Source organism: Chiloscyllium plagiosum, chromosome 11, assembly GCF_004010195.1.
Source record: "Chiloscyllium plagiosum isolate BGI_BamShark_2017 chromosome 11, ASM401019v2, whole genome shotgun sequence".
Lineage (NCBI taxonomy): Eukaryota > Metazoa > Chordata > Chondrichthyes > Orectolobiformes > Hemiscylliidae > Chiloscyllium > Chiloscyllium plagiosum.
Window position 1 is genome coordinate 29,865,712 of NC_057720.1, and position 23,906 is coordinate 29,889,617.

The following is a 23,906-nucleotide window of genomic DNA, read 5'->3' on the forward strand; positions in this document are numbered from 1 at the left end:
GGTTGAGTTCGTCAACTCTCCTCTTAAAAAAACTGTACAGTTCTCACTAAGAGAAAAAAAAATCGCCATGTACAATAGGCGCTCCCCACTTTTGTTGTGCGGGGAGACGGACAGTTGTTCCCTCTTATCGATAATGTATTATAAATTCCTTATTGTATTTTAATGTTTGAAGCTGATTTGATCTGTCTGGATAGGAATGTGACGCAGGTTGTTTTACAAGAAGTTTGTGCAGAAGTGAGAGGGAGAGCGAGAGGCCATGTTTTGATTGACATATTGAGGGACCATTGAAATCCTACAGACTTGTTCTTAGCTGCTGAAGCACGCCAGTGATTCTGTTTTAAAATCCTGCATCAGCCGACTTCCCAGCAGATGGCAACATACCCTGTCATTGGCTGCAACTTTCTAGTGTAATCTGCAAGAACCAAGTGCGAGAGAGACTTCGAGAGAGAGAGAGAATACAAAAAGAGAGACAAGAGCTATCTGTAGGCAGATTTGAACCGACAGAAGTGTCTTACTGACGACTTTAGAGTCCTAAGTATCATATGTTCTGCCTTATCATCGCGGACCACTTAAACTCGGAGTATATTCTCGGAGGGCGACCGCAAGGTTCCGCTGTGGAAAGGTAAGTGTAGAATATGGTCTTTTAAATTAAACACATGCACTTAACAAAGCTGCTCTTTCTTTCTGCCTTTGTGTATGCAACTAGATAGACGGAAGTTAATATTTACATGTATATAAATATATGCAAATGATGCCTTTCCCGCGCTGTTTGGTATATTTACAGGCTGCTTGCTTGGAACTGTTTGCCGACTTGCCCTGTTTAATTTGCGCTGGTTTGTTAATGACAAGTTAGTGGGTCCCATTCTCCGACCACCTTCTTCCATTTGTACCCCCTTTTTTATTCTATTTGTTATCAAACAAAATATATGCATGCAATGAAGATGGATTTTTCTTCACAAAATGATAGGCTATTTATCAGAATCCACTGATTATTTCAAAATATCTCACTGTTGAAGTGTCATCTTGACTGTGTATCTCTAGTCAAAGTCCGCCTCATTCTCTTAGCAGCTTCTGCAAAACAGGTTTCCTCTGAAATCCCAGATGAGGCTGATCCCAGTTCTGAATGTCTATATTGATTATAATACTCTGCAAAGATAACGCTATTCTTGAGCAGTATGGGTAAGGAAGGAAAAGAGAAAGAAAATGAATTTGCATTGACTTATACCTGCAGAACTTTCTCGCATCAATCAAGATTTAAAGACTTTCTGATCGCGCGTCCCCCTGTTTTACTGCGCAGCAGTTGTGTGTCATTTTTCCGCTCTAGGTTGTATAACAGTGCGGAACAATTGGTTTTCTGGGGGTGCTCTCCAAGTCCCACTCTTGCGTTTGACTGAACCGTGTCTGACAGGCAGCAGTGGAGGCGGCTCGAGGCGTGCAGATGTCCCTTTGTGGGAGCAGAGAGTGAGTGAGGGAGGAAAATCAACTACCCGGTTCCTTATTCAGATCCGTCTCGATTTCCGTAAATAATTCTTCTGGTGCCGTGGAGACTTCTTTTAATTAAAAAAAATAAAATTGCGTTAACTCGGTTCCAAATGTTTAAGAAGGGTTGCGGCAGATCATAGAGGATCAGCCCAGCTCTACTCATGTGGAGATATTTCCCAACAAACTTTCAGTGTGATTCCATGCACTGGACTTTTAAAGTTCTCTCCAAACTGGGAACATTTAACTCCAAAGTGCCGTCATCCCTTTCCGATAATTGGTCATGAACAACATGGGATAGAATCTTCCATTTACCTATCTCACTCAGTTCCTTTATGGGACCACCACAGGCTCTTCGAGAACTTAGAAAAAGTTCACTAACTCTCCGCTGGTGAATTATTATTTCAGTTATAATTTGGCCGACTGGAAATAGCAGAATACAGACAGGCATCAGACGAAAAGCTGAAAAGGTGTTGATGGGTCAGATTTGATTGTGATAGCTTGGCAAAACCGTAATAGTGCACTTCAAAGAACACCTATGTGCTTGTAACAACTCTGTTGCCAAAGTAGCCTTTAATGTCCTGTTTCTTTATATTTTTTTAAAAAAACAGTTTTGTCTGAGGAGAGACCAGGAGCTTCACTTTCATATTAACTATGCCCTTCGACCATTAGGCAAAATGGGGACATATTGGGAGGGTGGGACACTGTTTTAATTCAATGCTTAGATAATGCACACGCATGTGACAGGTGAGGAGGAAACAGAGAAAAAAAATGATAAAGAGAAGCTAGAGAACACGATAAGATATCAAGTCGAAAATAGGGATGCGATTCATCGATGGCGTAGTGCAGGAAGTTTCACCAAATCTGAAAAGAAAATGAAGTCGAAAAAAGAAAATTTAAAATAAAATAGTACTGATAGTGCAATAATACAGAAGACAGCGAGATTGTATCAAATTTATGCATGTACTAAAACTCCGAATAAGTTTAATAAACATCGACATAAATGCATAAGGTGTATTAATTTACAATGTTTGTGTAGATATAGACAGATGTTAATTGTTCAATATAACTGACATCTGGTGAGCTAGGTGTATGGAAATTAATTTATTGTGCGTAAAAGCAACGATGTTGGTCAGTGATGGAGATAGCAATGGTTAGTCAGGTGTTCAATCAAAGTATGGCAGTAAGGTAAATAGAAAACATGATAAAGTGAGGGCTATGTACAGAGACTGGAAAAAGAGACATTGGAACAGAAATAACGAGGAGAGGAGCAAATTTCCTAAGAACTATCTAAACTGTCTTCGAAGAATGAATATATATGATCAGCAAATAGGGGCGTGGGGGGGGTGGATTGGGACGTTGGGGGTGGGGGGAGAGAACCAACCTGGTGTCAGAGAGGATGATGAATGAACCGCACTGCAGTCGAAAGCTATTTCCACTTCTATTAGGTCCTGAGCCAAATGGGGATCAGGATGCATATTTTAAGGAATATCTAATAAATCTTGCCAAACTCGCCCCTACGGCAATGATCCCGATGCAGAGGTGACTGCTGAACGCTGGCCTACTTTGTAGCAAAGTAAATGTTTAGAAATCGCCTCTGTCGAAGTAATCAACATTCCTGGGCGCTGCTGTAAATCTCATTTCAATGAATTTTTTAAACTGTTTAGCAAGTGTCCATAAATAATTAGTTTCCTCTCGATGTACAGCGACTTAAGGAACAGAATAAACCCATGTAAATGGTAAATCCCAGCGTTCTGAATTAAATCGAATACAATGGCACTTCTATAAATCATGATTTTAAAGCGTGCGCAGTTTTGCTTGCACTTGTCTAATATGTAATCAAGGCCCATTTGACTGTTTAATAATTAACAGCAATTAAGAAATATTTTGTGTTGCACGAGTTTCTGATTTTACAGTACGAATATAATTGCTTTCAGTTTCACTTGGAGCGACGGTGAACAATTCTATACTCTTTAGCGCACTTTGACAGCGAGAAAACATCTCAATTAACTATAATTAGTACATTTGAATATCGTTTGCCCTAAAGCTACACCTTAAAAAGATTTAATTATCGCAACGTAATTATTTAAACTAAAGTTACCAATGTTCCAATTATATGTACAAATCCTTTGGAATGCGTAACAACTGTTTCAATGCATTTGTAGATTTTGATCTGATGCATTTATTTTGTCATGTAAAGTATGAACACGCGCTCTGATTAATCTTCGTAATTAACCAATTTATATTATTAATGCACATAATTAAAGTAAACATAAGCACGCTAATAACATATGTTATATAATCTTTAGGCACCGAGCTGCAAAATTCAGTGAAGAAAAATAATGCAGCATCTAATGAATACATTCTGTTGTGTATCCAAATAATGAACCATTATTAATAAAATATAGTCATGTATAAAGTCAAATGTCTCATCTTTTAAAAAAGAACCTCTATTTCTCCTCTCTTCGCTGTCCTCTCTCACCCTCCTACTTTCCATTTCTTCCTCGCTCGCTTTGATTTATGCAGTTCGATTAGGATAACTGTATACTTGGTTCCAGATCGTCGCTGTCGTTAGATTTGCCTTTGCAGATGTAGATGACAGTAATAAATATATAATCATGTCCCGCAGCAAGGACCCCTTACGGCAGCTCCGCCACGCCAAACTTTTAACACTGTACAAACCAAGAGATGATCAACTCCAAGAAGAAAAGGCAGCAGATAGAAAGTTCTCTTTCTTTCGAATCTGTTGTTAAAACAGACGTACGACCCAATTCTGCAATTGCACCGTCGACATTTAGTTTGTACGGAGATGCGCGATCTTGTATTGCAAAGGAATGTCAATTCCTCTTTCACAAGCCAAGTACATCACTTACTGAATGTGGGGTAGTGATGGTAATGGTACTGAGGAGTGAGCGACGGGGGAGAGTAGATTCACTACAGGTTGAGACACGATCAAAATGTTACATTTATTTAATAAATATTTTGTATTTAATTTATTAAGCATGCTGGGTCTTTTATTTATGATGACTCTGATCTCGATGCCTCATTGTGGTATTCGATGGCTATCTTCTGGGTTACCTCCGATGCTGATCATTGTACATTAACTCTGCGGTGCTGTTGTTCTGACACGAAAAGCGCTCGCCGCCTGACCCCCTGCACGGGTAATTTGTGTATCAACCAATTCCCTGGATAGCAGTTGTCAGAACAATACCTGTACACGTTAACAAGTCCAAACCTCAAGAATTTCCCCCCTCTTTACACCTTTTTCTGCCACATAAACTACTCCTCTTCCTTTGCCACTTGCCCCGTTCCTATCAATCAACCTTTCTGTTTCCTTCTCCCCAATATAGATAGACGCACCTACAACGATATATACGCTCTTAACTTTGTACAACTCTGAACGCAGAGAAATCTGTTCCTGAGAATTTGCTGCAGTAGAATTGCATTTTAAACTAAGTATGAGCAATTTTTAAAATAATTGTCTCAGCTGAAATCTGTGCGACATGTCCGGAGACATTTTAACAATCTATTAGGGTTATTTGACATCACTGATGTTCGGCATTTCACACTGCCCGAGATTAGAGCAAAAGCGTTCATTCTTCAAAATCCCCCGGGAGACACAGGGAAGGCATCCATTTATATGCAGATTTACTGAATCAATAAAAGGCAGTTTAAGACACAAATATCCACAGTAGGGACATTTTTATATATGTATATACATAAAGGCAATTTAAATGGATATATAAATTTCTGTTTTAAGTAAAGGAATGAACATCCACGCATCGATACTGAATAAATATAGAAAAAAAAGCAGTTTGATATATGGGTTCTGTGCATGAGGACTACATGAACCAGATTACTGGTGGATAGGCAGAATGAATCAATATCAATGGGGGAAACAGAGATATCCTTCAGTAATTATGCAATTAAAGTTTGAGTTTAACCGGATTTATGTCTCTTAACACGAAACAAATCGCCTGATTAAATTCGACAAAAAAACGCATCAGTCACACTACATTAAAGAGGATGGAGATAATTATACCAATTACCTCTTTGTAATCGCGTGATTTATAATTAATGGCCTCCCCCCACCCCCCCTCCCCAAACAGATAATTTGATAATAATAGATAACACTGTTGCCGAAACACTGTCACCCTGCAGGTCACCCTTCATGTCGGGGAGGCGGGGGGGGGAGGTGATGGGGAAGGGGCAGAAGCTGGATTAGAGAAAGTTTTGCTGCTCGGAGTATTCGACAGAACAGTTACAGAAAAAAAAGGGCTTTCTGATAATTAGATTTCCCATTTCACTTGGCGAGCTGTTCTTCAAATCATGGGAGAGACGAGGGGTTGCTAACAGGCTCATGAATTGCGCCCGTGTAACATCAGACAGGAATTGCGCTCCAGTTTTTGAGAACTTAAACCCGCGGGAAACCGCTCGCGTATCAGGGCGTCAATATACTCGCCAGTCGTGATATCTTGATGCTCGTTTCTCTGTGAAACACAAGTGTGACAGCACTAGTGCAATCGCATGCACAGTGACAGCAGAAATCCAACAATCAGGTGGTCCCAGTGGACGCTGTGTGTGCAAATTAAGCAACTTTGTGTAAACTACAGAGGGCGAAGTGAAAAAGACATCAGAATACACAGTTAAAGTTGGTGAGGCCATAAACAGCATGAGGGAGTTGAACAAAACGTGTGTTAGTAAGAAATTGTTTTGGAGAAATTAATGGGGCTGAAAGCTGACAAATCCTCAGGAACTGATGGTCCTCGTCCCAATATATTGAAGGAAGTGACTATAATTATAGTCAATGCATTGGTGATCATCTTCCAAAATTGTAATAACTCGAGAATGATTGCCATAAATTGGAAAGTGGCAAATGTCGCTCCACTATTGAAACAGGAGATAAATTCACACATACTCCTGGCTAAACGGATGCTGCCTGACCTGCTGTGCTTTTCCAGCACCACTCTAATCTAGACTCTGGTTTCCAGCATCTGCAGTCCTTGTTTTTACCTGCTGGATAAACGGGACTACTGTGTACAGTCCTGCCCCTATATATAAAAAAGCACAATGAAGTACTGGACAAAGTGCATAAAATACTCGGATCTACCAGAATTCAGAGGATGCAGTTATCCCCAGGAGAGGTATTAAGAGGGGCACTGAATGAAGTTTCAACACAGTTACACAATAGTTTAATAAAGTGGTCACGGAAGGTTTCTGAGGTACTGTTCCTGCCTGAGGAGCCTCAAGTTCAAGTCCCACCTGCTGGCGAGGTGTGTCATAATTCATAATGGAGACTACAGAAATGGTACAGAAACTAAATATCTGTATTGACTGAGAAAGATATAAGAAATTTTCCAGTAGCAGAAAACCGAGTGGCCAAGGAGAACAAAGGGAGTTGAACAAAACGTGTGTTAGTAAGAAAATTGTTTTGGAGAAATTAATGGGGCTGAAAGCTGACAAATCCTTAGGAACTGATGGTCCTTGTCCCAATATTTTGAAGGAAGTGACTATAATTATAGTCAATGCATTGGTGATCATCTTCCAAAATTCTAATAACTCGAGAATGATTGCCATAAATTGGAAAGTGGCAAATGTCACTCCACTATTTAAGAAGGGAGACAGCGAAAAAAAAACAAGGAAATACAGACTTGTTAGCTTCACATCAGTCGTATGGGAAATGCTAGAATTGATTATAAAAGATGGGATAAATAAACACCTGGTTCATAGTGATCTGACTGGAAGAGTCAACATGGATTTTCAAATATAAATTGTGTTTGTTGGACTTGAAGTTTTTTTTAAAGATGTTTGTAACAATATTGATAATGATGAAGTCTCCCATAGGAGCCTGGCTGGAAAGATTAACACATATGGGATTGCTGTTAATGTACTGGGATGGGGTAATGATTGGCTAACAGACAGCAAACAAATAGGAATAAATGGGCCAGCTTTGCATTGGCTAGTTGTAACAAATGGGACACTGAAAGGGTCACTGCTGGGGCCCCATCTGTGCAAAATATTTATCAGTGATTTGGAGGTGGGTCAAAAATTCACAGCTGATACAAAGCTAAGTGGGAATTTGTGTTGTCTGGAAGATGCAAAGAGGCTTCAGGAGGATTTGTCAGGCTTAGTGAATGGGCAAGAACATGGCAGTTGGAATATAATGTGAAAAAATGTGAGGTTATCCACGCTGGCAGAAGAAACAGATGTGCAAACTATTTCTAAAATGGTAAGCAGTTCAAAAATGCAGATATACAAAGGTACCTAGTGTTATTGTTGATAAATCACCGAAGGTTAATATGCAAGTGCAGCAAGCTATTAGGAAGACTCATAGAATGTTAGCCTTTATTCCATGGGATTTGAGTACAGGAGTAATGATGTTTTGCTGCAATTGTATAAGATTTTGTTTAGACTGCATATGGTGCAGTGTTTGCAGTTTTGGACTCTTTATATTAGGAAAGTTATTGTTATCATAGTGTGAATGCAACAAAAGTTCACCAGAATTGTTCCTGGGAAAGCAGAAATGTACTATGGAGAGAGAAATGGCAATCTGGGCCTGTATTTTCTGGAGTTTCAAGAAAACTACAAAATACTTAAAAGGACAGACAGGGTCGATGCTGGTTTGGGAGTCTAAAACTGAGGGTACAATTTAAAAATAAACAACATGCCACTTAGGTCTGAGACGAGTAAAAATTATTTTACTTAGGAGTTGGTGAACAAAGAGCAGTGGAGGCTCAGTCTTTGCTCGAGAGACTGGATAGATTTCTGATTACCAGTGTTAGGGTTACGGGTATGCGGTGAGTAGAAGGAATTGAACTGTTCGATTAGCCATGAACATACTAAATGATGCAGCAGTTTCAATGAGTTAGGTGGCCTACTCCTATGTTTCTCAGTGTCAAAAATGTTTATTAATGTTGAAAATTATCAACATTGAAAACATTCAATGTTTGAACTGTGTTTGGGGCCAAAACAAGCAGCACAAATGTTAGGTAGCTGCACCAAATCCTATGTAGTATTTGGGGGCATTTATTTCCACAGAGAGGTGCAAACATTGAAATTGCTGCTGCATCTAGTTGTCAAAGCAGAGTATTGATCCTTTAAAGTGAAATTTAGCATATATTTAAGTTGGAAAGCAATAGAGAGATGTAAGCACAGTGTAGGTAAAGACAAATAGCGTCAGAAAACACCCATGACGAGTATAAATGCTAGCGTTGCTCTTTTGGACTGTCTGACCTTTCTTTGTGCTGCAAATTCAGTGTATAAGTTATGGCTAGGCTACAGCAGGTTATGACAAGTATTTCTTTTGGATATTGATCCTTGTTAGCACTATGCAATTGGTGATGTTATCCAAAATGTCAGTTTGTGCAGGGTTTCCACTTCAATAAGAACAGTCTAGTGTTAGTTTTCAGTGAGGTGAATTGGACTTCTGCCACTTCACAGCTATTTTGCACATGATACTTACTGGGCAGTCTATACATGGGACCGTACATAATAAATGTTTTGACACTGAGTTACTCTATATAGTGTAATGATCAAATATCCTTCTGCAACAAGGTGAAATAGCCTGATCTAATATCAATTTATACTGATGTCTGCCAATTAATGATCTTATACCGAGGCCTGTTACAGTAATGATAAACTTTGTACATTAATCTGCAAAATGTTGAATTATAATTACTTTATTTGCTTTTTCATGAGATGTGGATTTTACCCACATGGCCAATATTTGTTGCCTTTCTTTCATTGCTGCGCCATTTGCAGCGTTGAAAGTCAATCCTGCTGCTGTGGATCTGTTGTGAATCATTAACCAGAACAAGGAAAAATGGCAAATCTCATTCCCTAAATGATATTAATGAACTAAATGCATTTTTACATAGCAAGGTCACCATTTCTGAGATTCGTATTTAATTCTAGATTTATCAATTGAATTTAAGTTTCACCAGCTGCTGTTATGGAATTTGATCAGAACACCAGAATATCTGGTGTAGTGACATTACCCACAATACCAAGATCTTTCATGTGATGTCTGTAACTATGAAACCAATGTAGCTAAGTAATAATGCTGATGATATTCTGCATTCATTTGGTTATAAATATGCTCCCTCTATGTAGCATCCTCATCACCCATACACTGCTAACTGTGGTTCATATCAATATGGAGCAAACTGACCAGTAGGCCATAAGAATGTAGGCCATAAGAATGACCTCCACCAGTGGAGGGGCTTTGAATCCAAGTTGCTGTCATTATTCTGCATGCACACTATCGAACTGAGCAGCTGCCATATAAATTTGGTACTAAATGTGAACATAAGCTGTGGAGCTCAAAAAGGTCCTGAGTTCAATCCATGGTGAATCAACAATTGTGCTGCCTGTTCTCAGAAACCTGGGACTAAAGAGAAGTAAAGACATCAACCAAAATTCCAGGGCCTGGTTTCTCCTCTCCAAAGTGTACATTTGTGTTTGCCCAGTGAGGCATGGAGCAGGCTAAACTGTAATCCTCTCACCATCCCACATTCCTCCCCTCTTCCCCACCATCATTCCAAAATGCTACAAACCTACACAACATTCTTAGAGACCCATGAAAAATAGGTGTATGAGAAAGGTGTGTATGATGGCTAATAGTCATGATTTAAAATCTTCCATTTAGTATTTGTCTGTCCAGAAAATGAGAAAAATAAAGTAAGCAAAATAAAAATTATTACGGTAGGCAGCACATTATTCTGCCTCATCAGATCATCCAATCAGGAAAGCCTGACACCAAATAACAACTTGGTCCTGTCCGAGGGGTGACTAAAAACTCACTGATGCCAAGTAGTTTACAAATGTATTAAACTGCTAACAGACCATCGGCATTAATTTGGCAGACCAATTCCTAAGCGTATTAAGGCAGAAGAAGCAGATGCCCTTCCCGTGGGGGTTTCACATTTATTTAACAATGTACAAGCAACAGTGTACATCTGGCCTGACAGAGTTCAGCTATGTAGCAAAAAGTTGGATTGTGTCAGAAGTGCTGGAAAGAAGTTAAAGATAATTTTCTCCTCACTGAATCATGTTGAAGAGAATAGACTCCCTTGTAGTTATATAAATTCAAAATGACTTACAATCTACTTTTTCAGGATATAATACATGCACATAATGAATAAGACTTCCTATGTTGTGTATTGTTATGATGGGACAAGGACCTTTTGGATAATAGCCATTGTAATGAAAAATTGAAGCAGAGCTGAGTGGCAGTACAGCTCTGACTGGTGTGCAATCAAGCATGTAGTGATTTTAACTAAGAGAGACAATAGAATTCATTCCTTAAAGTTCTGCAAACCACCTAAAGCATTTCAACATATGATTCTGCACTGATTTTGATTCAATTGTGACCAACTCTTCTAAAAAATACTGCATCAAAATGGTACAGTTATGCTGTAGTTTAACCTTTAGTTTTATGTCACTATGATATGGAAACTTATGCACTCAAAATGTACAGCATATCTGTTCCATTAGAAAACCATTAAAGCTGTCTTTGTGGATCAGGTTTTCTAAAATTTCAACTTGTCTTTTCCTATTTTTATTAATGTAAGAATTTAATCAGTGTTACGGTTGCTAATGCTGTCAACTACAGAAAGAGTAGTATTTAGAAAGATTGGTGAGTGCCTTTCAGAGATCACTCAGGAAAATATTGATATTTAAATTTTTCATGGTTGTTGACATTGCTAGCATTTGCTGTCCATTGTAAATGTCCTCAAATTAATTGAATTGCTGAGCCATTTCAGAGGGCAGTTAAGAGTCAACCACACATCAACAGTCATATTTAGGCTCAGTCAGATAAGAATGAATATTTTCTAACCTAAAGAGGATTGGTGAATAGGATAGGTTTTTGCAACAATTATTTCATGGTTACCATTACAGACACCAGCTACTAAGTCCAGATTTATAAATTGAATAGAATTAAATGAAGCTGCTGTGGTGAGATTTGAACCCAAAGAATTAGGCTAGGCCTTTGGGTTTCAACTATCTTCATTTAAACTAATTCAGTAATAAAAGAATGAGGGCAATGAATGAAAATCTTCTTAATAGAAACTCAATTTCATATATAATTGAAACCAGCACTACGGTTTATCGCTTTGCATATTGCATTCTGAGCCAGAAAGTATTAAGTGATACATTGGGCTCAAAAAAACACCTGGTGGAGAGTTCATGGAAATAATGGGTTTATTATTTCATAGAATCATAGAATCATATTTGCTCATGTGCGCTTAATAATCCTCAGAACAAATTACATTTGCGGAGAAGCGTAAGTAAAACAGATCAGCCTACTGCCAATCTATGTTTCATTGGTTCAGCTTTTTTTTGGTTGGCAAATATAGAGAAACATGTAGGTAATAAGAATATTTTATGGTGCAATATGTTGATAACACATTGTTTGTTGCATGCTAGTGCCTATGCATGTGATCCACAACTTACGAACATCCAACTCAGAAATGCTTGTACTGATGAATGAGATACCATATTCCAATAATTTTAAGAATCTGACATGGGACCACTCGCACATACTTCCAAACAGATTAATCTACTATATTGTGTTCAAACTTGTGTACGAATTGACTTACAAATATAGTCAGGAACAGAACCCTGAGACTGTCTGAAATGGTTTGGTCCTTTTTGTTGGCGATATATGCATCTTCTACTATTTTCCATATTTATTGTTATATATAATAACTTACAAACATTGGAAATATATCCATTGATAATAGTCGCCAATTTGCACTACTGTAAGTTTTCAAAATTTTGCTTTATACAACACTAAGAAACAGTCTCCTCAAACAGAATCAAAGTCTGTTCTGTCTCTAGGATGAAACAGAATAAGACCCACTCCACTGTGAATCTTATTTTTATATTTTCCAGAATTGAACCACCCTGGTTTCAGAATAACATTTGAAAAATAAAACATCTATTCTCAATCCCACAGCTGTCACATAAAGTCAGCATAAAATCAAAGAAAATGTGAGATGTACATGTGAATTTACATGCTTTCATTGTTTGAGTGCCAGCAAGATATTTATCGTTAGTAATGGCACTGTTATGGTACACATTGTTGAGCTATTCTACCTGACTGCATGATTTTCTGACAAGCAAAATTATTTGAGTGCAGAGCTTTGTTCAATAGTGTTCAAACAATGCTCAAATTTTAAAATTGATGGGACAAGCAGCACTTTGTGAACATTGACCTGTTTAAAAATAAAAGACAAACATTCCAGCATTGTGATACTCCAACATAATCTAAGGTTGTCTCGCCAAGTTATTTCAGGTAACTTGTCAGAATGCAATCTTATTAATTTTATAATGCTGTACGGTTCACATTAATATAAGCTAAAAGTGCTATTTATAAATGTGAACTGTGGAAAAAAAAACTAACTTGAAGAAACATAACTAATTTATTAATTCATTTCACCTAATAACTCAATTTTAAGAGTGGTCTACTCAATAGGCTGGGAACTTGTTAAATGAAGTTTAGAAAAGCTTTTGCATGGTTGCAGTACACTGTTTGAATCAAAATGTTTGAATACAGCATAACAGCTGCCAGTTTGACTGCTATTATTTGAGACCATGCACTATATTTCCTGAATGGGAAATCATAAATATGTATTTGCGGTTTTCCAATATGCAGTCTCAGCAGGAGAAGGTCTGTGCCACAAGTATTCATTCACAAAATGTGTACTTTTGTTTACAACCACATTGTTGTGTTGGAATGATGTAACACTACAGCCCAATTTACGTATGGAGAAAAACAGCTAATCCACAGGAAACATTGAAATGGATTTTCTCTGATCATGACAGCTTTCTTTTTCTGCTCAATGGACAAGATAGTCAATGTTTTAAAATTAAACCTTTTTTTCATTTTGGCCACCCAACTGCAATACCATGTAATCCCAGCTTGGGTTTAACATGGTTGGTGGTCAATGAATCTCTCCTCAGCTTCAATAACCAGCAGCAACCCAAATTCTAGAACTGCACATTTGTAACCCTTCTATTTCCCATAATGGCATTTTTAAACCCCTTTAAGTAATATTGTCAACTTAGTTTCAATTTGTCCAAATTTGAATATTATTGCTGTGTGTCCACTCATTTGGAATAGGTGATTTTATTATCTCCAGTATCTGTGGGGAAAAGTAATAATGTTAGAGGAGTGCAGTTAGCTTCAATATAATGTTAATAGCAATTTCTGCAGAATAATAGAAATAGAGTAATTAAACACATAATACTATATCGCTTCTGCGTGATTCTTACTTTTAACAAATGACCTTAATTCAAATGTATATTTCTATGTGGTGCTACATCAGGCTCATAAACACTTTGAAGTTTCACAGCAGTTTGTCTTTCTAAGGTGATACACATTTGACCAAATGGAACTTAAGTATGTTGTGTTTAAAAAATTTGCCATCAATAATGTTGGAAATATTTTGATAGTCATTTCTACAGTTTATGTTTGTACTACAGATTTACAAAGTATTGCAAGGAATATAACATGAAGACATTTCACAAAGAAACAGCAAGTGCACTACTTCCCCCTTCCCACTCTTCAAGTGTCTTAGAAACCTATTTAAACACACAATTTTTTTTACAAATGATTCAATGCCTTTTGCCAACATTACAATGCACAATGTCAATATTGAATTGATTACCATTTCACCAGAAAATTAGTGTCTTCGGCCAGTTTTTTTTAATTGTTCCTTTTTGTTACATTATGATTTTTTTAAAAAATGTATGTAGTTTTTGACAATGTTCAATAATTTTGATTAAATCAAAATACAGTAATAGTCTTTCAGAATTTAAACATTTTTAGATTAGAAAATAATTTTGTCATATTTCTTACATTTGTTGTGCTCAGGCTATTTAGTAAAATACAGAGAATAAATAGATTTCCAAAAACTGTATGTATTTACTTTAGCTACTGGTTTGAAATGGATTACTACAGAGCAGGTCTCGGCAGTAAACTTGTTTATATTACTCAGCTCGAGCTTACCTATTACTTTAAGTACCCTTTTTAGGAGAGAGCCCTGCAAATGCCTGAGTGCAACCACACCAGAGCTGTCTCCGAAATGTTAAACATTGAAATGCTTAGAGCATGGGGAAAGGGCAATACCACCTCTGTAAACATTTAAGTGAAGATTGACTAGGCTTACAAAGTGTCCATAGGGCACCACTGACCCACTGAGTACTTTGTAAACCAGGTTTGACACTGCACTGGATTTACACTTCACACTGTGTCAAATTGTAAGCCATGTGACGCAGCTCCTCGAGGGAGTTTCACTCTGTTTTATGCAAGGGCAGGTCAGGTCCTCACACTAAATTCAAACTTCTAAATTTGTACTAATATAAACCTGAAATCCCTTCCATGTATGCTAAATTTATAATAAATGCTGCTTAAAATGGCATGCATGAAAATCCACAGATGACTTACACAAACATACCGCACACTACACATGAACATATCTACCGATAAAACATTTTTCTTTCATGTAAGTCTGTTTGAAATTTGATTATTCGTCAATCACAACCTTTATATAATTAACTGTAATACATCATGAGTATCTTTTGACTACAGATTTAATTCAAAATCTTGTAAGAATAGGTGAATTCTGTGCCGGTGTGTGACAGTTCTAGTTCTCAATAGTGCTGGAATAATTGGAGACCTTCTTTACATCAACAGATGCAATTTAGCATTGATTGAGCAAAACCCTTAGTATACGGCATTGTCTAAACATGCTAGGAGAGCCAGTTAACTCTTTACACAGAAGCATACAGTTAGCTCCAAATAACTAGCCACATGATCTAGGGATGAGTCTTCCTTTGGCTTTTCTCTTACATCAAAGTTAAGGGATGCTACTGCTGTGGAATGGAAACTTAACCCATTCCAGACACCAACTATCAGTGTCAAATATTTTCAAGTCAGCCATTGCACAAATTGTTTTCGGTAAAATCTCTCCCATCTACTCTGCGCTACCATTATATCACAGTTCTAAAGGACCACTCACACCAACTATCAGTATTTTCCCTCCAAGTGAGAATGACAATTAATAGCAAATTAGGTGCAGTTTTGTAAACACTAGAAATGAGAGTGAAACTACTTTAATTTCTTTGCACATTATGGCATCCAGCAAAGGTGAATTTTCAATCCTCAATCTCAGCTAGACTGTGGCCTTCTGTCCAATTCAATGTGCCACCCTGTTAAAATTATAAACGCAAACATTTATTTAACTCTAATACAAAAGTTATGTTGTACAAAGTAATCGAATACAAAATTCTGATCTAACCACAAAATAATTCTAAATATTTGGTGCAAGATATAACTGTGGCCTCGGAGGGAGTGCAATATAGGTGTACAAGAATGATACCTGGATTTCAGGAGAGATGATACAAGTTAGACCTGTTTTCTCGAGAAATTGGAAGGATAAGGGGTTATTTTATCAAAATCTTTAAGATAGTAGCAGAAAAGGCAGAGTAGATAAATTATTTCCCTGGGTGAAGATTCTAGAACTAGGGGACATAGTCTAAAAAAGAGGGCCAGACCGTATAGGAGAGATGTTAGGAAGCACTTCTACACACACGTGGTGATAGAGGTTTGGAAATCTCTTCTAAAAATGGCAGTTGATGCTAGATTAGTTGTTAATTTTAATTCTGAGATAGATAATTTTTGTTTAGCAAACGTATTAAGAGGTATGGGCCAAGGACAAGTATATGGAGTTAGGCCACATATCAACCATCTCACCATCTCATTGAAAGATGGAACATGCTCAAGGTGCTGAGTGGCCTATTCCTGTCCTATATTCAATCCATTGACAGATCCTATCCAGAGACCATTGCAAGATTCTGTATGTTAGTCAGATATTTTGTAAATATTTTGGTGGATTACATGTTTATGAAGCACATTGGGACATATCTAACTCAAGTTGATTACTGTTTGCAACATTCCTCTCTCTGATTTTTAATGACCAAGTGTATTTAGAGCATGTGCAGATCTAAATTAACCTGGGAATTAATGTAGCGATTTAATAGGATCTTGTACATTTGTAAATTAAAATGTACAAGAATTGTTTACAGTGACTCAACTAAGGAATTTCAAACTTGGAACCTGATTATTCCTGTTGGATAATTGTATAGTATTCTAGCAATTAACATTCCAATGGTATCTTCAAATATTATGTTAAGGTAATTCTAGATTTGATTGTGTTGGAGAGTTGTATACCTGTAAATTCTGATACTGTTTTACAGACTTAAGAAACAGAAGGGGAACGAAGACCCAGTGTTCAGAATGCAACAAAGGTTAAAGATAAAGAAAAAGTTGGTGATAAATTATATACTAAATTTAAGTTTGGAATATTATTTGGGGGCAAAGTGTTACAGGACATAGGGTGTTCTACAAATTTGAATGAAAAATGAATTCAGGTACAAAATTGTGGCAGGAGTCATGATTTCAAATGAGTGAGACTAGGTAGAAGGAATATAGGTTTGATGGGTGTACTTACAGCTTAGAAGGAACAAAAAGTTCAGAGGAGCACTGCCTACAGTAATATCAATGAAATAATTGTCTTGTTATATATTGCAATAGTATGTTGTGATATGTTGGCTGCACATTGGAATGTAGTACTGAACTATTTGCGTAGTAAAGTTGTACTTCAGGATTCACTTTATGGTCTTGCATAATAATTTATATGGATGCTGTGCAATTCTGAGTTTTTGCTTCATGTTTTGATGTGGTATAACACAACATTAGAGTTATTATCTAATATTAGAATGCGTTGGAACACATACTTTCAGTATGGTGAAATGTAGTTTTGTTTCATTTTTACATTATCATGAGTTCAGTTCTATTTGGTACTTTCTGTTATTTTCTGTACTAGTGGAACAGAACATTGGATGCTGTGGAGTTTTATGTTTGAATATTTTGTTTCAATATTTTATAGTTATAGATTTAATATTATGTATAAAATTATTTCTGTTGAAATACCAGGAATGTATTCTTTCAATGTCATGGAGTCTCGTGATCGAATTTTCATAATTGTTGAAATATAGAAACAACACACACATGGATTAGATGAGGCATTTGACATAGTCCCTCCCTCTGATCCATTTCTAGTCAAAATGGACTGCAAAATTAACACTAATGTAAACGTGTATTGAAATGTGGGAACAAAGTATTGAAATTTTAAACAACCTGTTCAGATATGTTATGATACACCTCTGGAGCATGTATGACCTGAACCTATATATCTTGGGTACTGTAATTCTTACTGCTTAGCCAACTGGTCACTACTGGTATTAATGTCATACATGCCTCTTGCCACTATTCATTTAATCCAAAATTTGTAATACTATACTTTTATTCTGGTGTCTTTTATTCAGTTTCCAAAACTATATTTCAATTGCATTAAATTTTAAACTTAATCAATTTGGTTAGAAGTGATCAATCAGCCTTGATCATTTAAAAGTGAGGATGTTTTCAGGAGTTGTTTTAGAAATATTCATAGCAAAATGGGGAGGGAGGGAAGGTGAGGAAAAGAATATAATGGACTAAAAGTCTCTTGAAATCGTTTCACCTCTTCATTTTGGTGCTATAGAATCTAATTGTGGAATAATTCAGCTAGAATACTATTGAATAAGTTGGAAGAAGCCCTTATCTGATTTGACTAAAGTAAGACCCTTTGGAGAATCACATAGGAGCAAAATACTGCTCAGTTTGGATACCTGAAATAAAACAGAAAATGCTGGAAAAACTCAGCAGATCTTGCAGGATCTGAGGAGGCAGAGAGACAAAGTTAACATTTTGAGTTGAATGACCCTTCATTGGAAGAATAAAACGTTATTCTTTCTTCCTGAGACTAAAAGGAGAGTACGTCTGATATAGACAAACTTATTATATATAGTTGCCTGATATTGTAACAAAATGGGCACATATAAATGCTATGTGTGTAAATGTATATATGAATATCAGGTTAAGGCTAGTGATTGTTTAGCTGATTTTCAGAACACAATTATCGTCAATATCATTCCATCTATTTAGGATGATGAACAAACTGCAAATTAAATCTGCTAGGGATCAGGTTGCTTCCTATGGTTAATTTTGCTGATGGTTAAAAAGATAAATCAATGAGAGGCAAATTCTACCCCAAGCCCATTTTCTGAAGGGTAATTGTACTCGAAAGATTAACTTTGTCTCTGTCCTCATAGATACCTCAGGCCTGCTGAGTTTCATTATCACCCTATGTTTTTACTCTTTGGAGACTCCTATATGGAAATCTATCTCATCAGGCAGCTTCCAATTTATCAGAATTTTATCCTATATGCATTGTTGTAAAATTAGGCTGCTAAGACACAAATGCAAAGAGGAATAAACAATTTGAGTAAGTGGCTGTGAAAACATCTAGGCCATTCTCTGAAGTTCTCTTGGATTACCACAAGGTAAAATGATAACATTTCAAACGGGTAAAATCCAGGCAACAGCTGCCAAATGGGGATTGCATGTGTGCACTTGTAATCCAATAAAGGAAAAAGATGCCAAAAACAATAAAACAACATTCTCTCTTCCTGAGACAAGCAGGAGAATACATCTTATATAAACATACTGACCATATATGATTGTCTGTCATTGCAACAATATAGGTGCACATATTTACAGATATGCACACACACAAACACACACATATATATCAGGTTTTTAATCTATTAACTGGTGGGTTGATTTTCTGAGGTATTGCCAGTATCCTTCCATCTATTTAAGATGATGAATATGCTGCAAATTAGGAATAGTGTAACTTCCTATGATGCAATTTTGCTGACAACTGAAAAAAACAATCTGTGAGTCGCAAATTCTACCCTGTGCATTGCATCTGATGTGGTAGGAAGTCAATTCAAGAACCATTCACTCTAACCTTTTGGATTTGTATTCAAAATCTATTTTTAAATAGGCCTGTATCATGTATTGCAATGTGTGTCCATACAGTGTCTCCAGTGCCAAATCTGACCTTACCTCTGCTCCCATCTCAAAGCAGAAATGTTTTTGCCAGAAGCCTATTACCCAACATTGAAAATAAGCTCCAATAAAATATATGGTGTTCACAGTAGTTATCATAGGTCTTGATGAGAAGTTTATGATTTGAAGAAGTAGAATTGCCCAAATCAGGCAGCACAAGAACATCTGAAAGGAAATGGACCATCCCCAGAAACAGCCTGAGGAATCTGAGAAGAGAAGAACTAGCCATTTGGATACAGAACTGGCTCAAAGGTAGAAGACTGAGGGTGGCGGTGGAAGGTTGTTTTTCAGACTGGAGGCCTGTGACCAGTGGAGTGTCACAAGGATCGGTTCATAGCTCCTTGAAAGTGGAGTCACAGGTAAATAGGATAGTGAAGAAGGCGTTTGGTATGCTTTCTTTTATTGGTCAGAGTATTGAGTACAGGAGTTGGGAGGTCATGTTGCGGCTGTACAGGACATTGGTTTGGCCACTGTTGGAATATTGCATGCAATTCTGGTATCCTTCCTATCGGAAAGATGTTGTGAAACTTGAAAGGGTTCAGAAAAGATTTCCAAAGATGTTGCCAGGGTTGGAAGATCTGAGCTATAGGGAGAGACTGAACAGGCTGGGGCTGTTTTCCCTGGAGCGTCGAAGCCTGAGGGGTGATCGTATAGAGGTTTACAAAATTATGAGGGGCATGGATAGGGTAAATAGGCAAAGTCTTTTCCCTGGGGTCAGGGTGTCCAGAACTAGAGGCAGACCTAAGGGGCAACTTTTTCGCACAGTGGATGGTACGTGTATGGAATGAGCTGCCAGAATAAGTGGTGGAGGCTGGTACAATTGCAACATTTTTAGAGGCATTTGGATGGGTATCTGGATAGGAAGGGTTTGGAGAGATATGGGCCGGGTGCTGGTAGATGGGTCTAGATTGGGTTGGGGTATCTGGTCATGGACGGGTTGGACCGAAGGGTCTGTTTCCATGCTGTACATCTCTATGACTCTATGACTCTAAGAGTAATTGATCATCTCAGCAAATTGCTTCCTCCAATTCCATTCCAATTAAATGTCTTAAATTGACTTATTCATCCTAGTATCAGCTGCTTCTGTTTTGACTTGTGAATGTCTATATTCAAACAACATTACATCAGAGGTAAACATTCTAATTAGTGATGAAAACAGGAATTTTCAAATCCTTCTCAATGTTATTCAACCAAGATTACAAAGTGTTAGAATATAGTTATTACATGCAGCAGGACAAATCAAAGCCAGAATTCCGGTTAAACTCAAACGTCTTGTCTTAGATGAAGTTATTCTGTGTACACCATTAACATTCTGATCAATATGCTGTAAAGCTAAGATCTCTACACACTTGAACAGCTTGTAACCCCATCTGTCACAGCCTAGCCATTTAACTTAAAGAATATGTAATACCTATTGTTTCACTAACTAAGTATATTAATCCTCGACCACCTTGAAAAATAGAATGATTTCTATTCACATAGTGCCTTTCATGATCTCAGGATATTGCAAAGAGCTTTACTGTCATTGAAATGCTTTTACAGCTAGTCATCTCAGATGGTTAGAATGTGGTGCTTAAGTCAGTTACGTCAGCTGAAGTAATTTGTGGAGCTGCTTATTCTACTTGTCTTTTATGATATTGTGGAGCATCAAAAGATTGCTACGAATGAAGATGTGTGGACAGCCATTTTCTTTTACATTCATTCATGCGTTGCACTGTCATTGGCTGAACCAGCATTCATTGCCTTTGATCTGAATGGTTCATTAGTTAATTTAGAAGGCAGTTAAGAGTCAAACACATTGCCAAGAGTCTGGAGTCATATGAAGGCCAGACCAGGTAAGGATGGCAGACGTACCTCCCTTAAGGACATTTGTAAACTAGGTGGGATTTTACCATCAACAGTAGTTACATAGTTTCCATTCATTTAGCTGTTAATTCCAGACTTCATTGAAATTAATTTTCACTATTTTTCAAGATGAGATTGGAACCATGTCCCCAGAACATTATGCCAGGTTTCTGGATTACTAATCCAGTTAGCATCACTCCTACTGCACCACCTCCCTGTACCTTTGCACCTCCTCAACTTTCGTATAATTATGGATGCTGCAAAAAAAGAGAGGACTGCTTTTAAAGTAATTGAAATAATGATAGTACAGTAAAGAATCTTCTAGCACGAATGCCAATGTGCCTCAAGGTGTGGAACATGCTTTCAGTTGACTTTGTAATGATAGTACCAAAATAGAGCAAACTTGAATAAAGACTTACCTTAAAATTAAAACAATGTACATGCTGTTAGAAATTAATGATGTCAAACCCAGAGGTGAAAATCCTTATATAACAGTAAAATGGGACGAAGTCTCATTTTCTCCATTATTTATGAGTCACTAATGCAATCAAAACTGTTCAATTAATGTACTTAGGAAATCTTAATAAAATAAAACTGATCAACTGATCAATGGAAATAATATATATTTTTTACAATGTTTTAAGGAGATACAAATTCATCTTCCCATAATTTAGTCTCAAAAAACAGAGCGGAATTGTAAGTTATCAGAGTGTCTTTCTCATTTATTATAACATCTAAACTCCTAAATTAAACTATTGTTTATGATACATACAGATACATGATTAAACCCATCTGATCAACTCATATTGATTACATTACAGCCAGTAATTGTTCTGTGTGGATGCCCTCATAAATAATTTAGGTGGGCACATTAACACCAACTAACATGATCCTGACCGCTTTTCATTGAAAAGTAAATTAAAAATAAATAATTAAAACAATTCACATAACCAGCAATACCAAAAATGAAAGATAGGGTGCAATAGTGTCAAAGCACTAATATTTATCGTTATGTATAACACCAGTTAAGTATCTTCATCTGATTATTATCATGTAATCAATTGTAAGTACTCATTATTCTCTTAATAATGATACTTAAGCTTCAAAATTACATCACAGCCTTAGAATCTTTGCTGTTATTTATTATTTTAATAATAAAACATATAAAGCTCCTCAATTAGATTGCAGACACAATCATTCCCATGTGTCCATTATTTTATATATAAATCACCTCAGTCCTTAAGTTATTGCTTGTTGCTTGTCCACAGGGATGTATTGCTGTGAATTTATTTTATATAAGATTGGTTAAATCAGACATCGGACTTCTTCCTATGACTAAAATTCACTAACAAGTCTTATAATTCGTGTGTTGGGTTCAAAGCTGAATCGCAAGGAAACCGATTTTACTTCTTTAAATATTATCTTATTCAGGAATGCTACAAACTCTTGAATGCCTGGATATAACTTGACCTTTTAAGCCTTGAAAAATCTCTGCATGGGCATGGGTGGTCACCATTTTTGTCATTCGTCACATAAAGTATTTTCTGTGTGGGCATGTCTTAAATGCCTTCGCATCTTTGCAACATAAGCTATATGACCAGCTAGATTCCTTACAACCAGTTAAAAGGTGCTGCTCTGTCAATCATACTTTTTTGGGTTGAGAAATTAAGCCTGACACTAATGTGAGCATAACATGCTGAGGCGCAATTATGGGCATCAATCTGTATGCAAAAGCATAACATTTAGGGACAAGTAAACAAAATCATTTTATATACTGGGATGATTGGTGTAATCTATGATAATATCAAAAATTACAGAATGGATTTGTCCACTGGGATAGTAAGAAATAGACAATCTTTAATGCATTGAAATGCAATTTGGAAATGGATGAGAGATGAACCAATCCCTGAAATTCCACAAAATAGCTGCAAATTAAACTGACATTGTTGCAATACTTTCACCAGATTGTTTACAGATATTCAAAATGTCCTACTTTCTGTGTAACTATACACAAGAAACATGTGAAAATGCTCCAAAATAGAAATTAATGGGAAATTATTTCTCCAGTGAACTTCTATTAAATTGAAAGTAATAGAAGGTGTTCCATTTGACCATTTTGAAAGAGTTGGGATTGATAAGGACAGGGGGTCATTTGTAGTCAATGGTACTGCAATCAAAAATTCATGTTTTCTTTTGATAAAGCAGAGAAAACAATTCATATTTGAAATACCAAGAGCGACTTCTTTTAGAAAATAAAGTTAAAAAATTAATTTGGAAAATTGTTCAATAGCTGCAATATATGAAAAATCTTCCAACTTCCTGCACTTGCTGTTTAAACGTTACTCCCGCTGTCAATTCATTTTTATCAGACTTCAGCTTTAACTTGTTTATTTCAATGCCCACATTTTTAATGAAAACTGACGAGGTAAATTTGTCATGCAGTGATTATATCCTCCCTCCAGTGGTGATGCTGCAATGCTTCAGTATTACATTTTTCAATGTCTTAGCTATACAGAGTAGAAACTCTTCAACCAATATCGTTACTCTGCTTCCTAATTAT

General features: G+C 36.8%; 1 protein-coding gene across 1 annotated transcript in view; it reads left to right on the forward strand.

Moving 5' to 3' along the window:
* Positions 1-550: 550 nt before the first annotated feature.
* Positions 551-23,906, forward strand: part of dmbx1b (diencephalon/mesencephalon homeobox 1b) — a 43,681-nt gene continuing 20,325 nt past the window's right edge. Inside the window, exon 1 of the mRNA XM_043700129.1 lies at positions 551-622. The gene's annotated coding sequence lies outside the window, so the exon portion shown is untranslated. The remainder of the gene's footprint in view (positions 623-23,906) is intronic.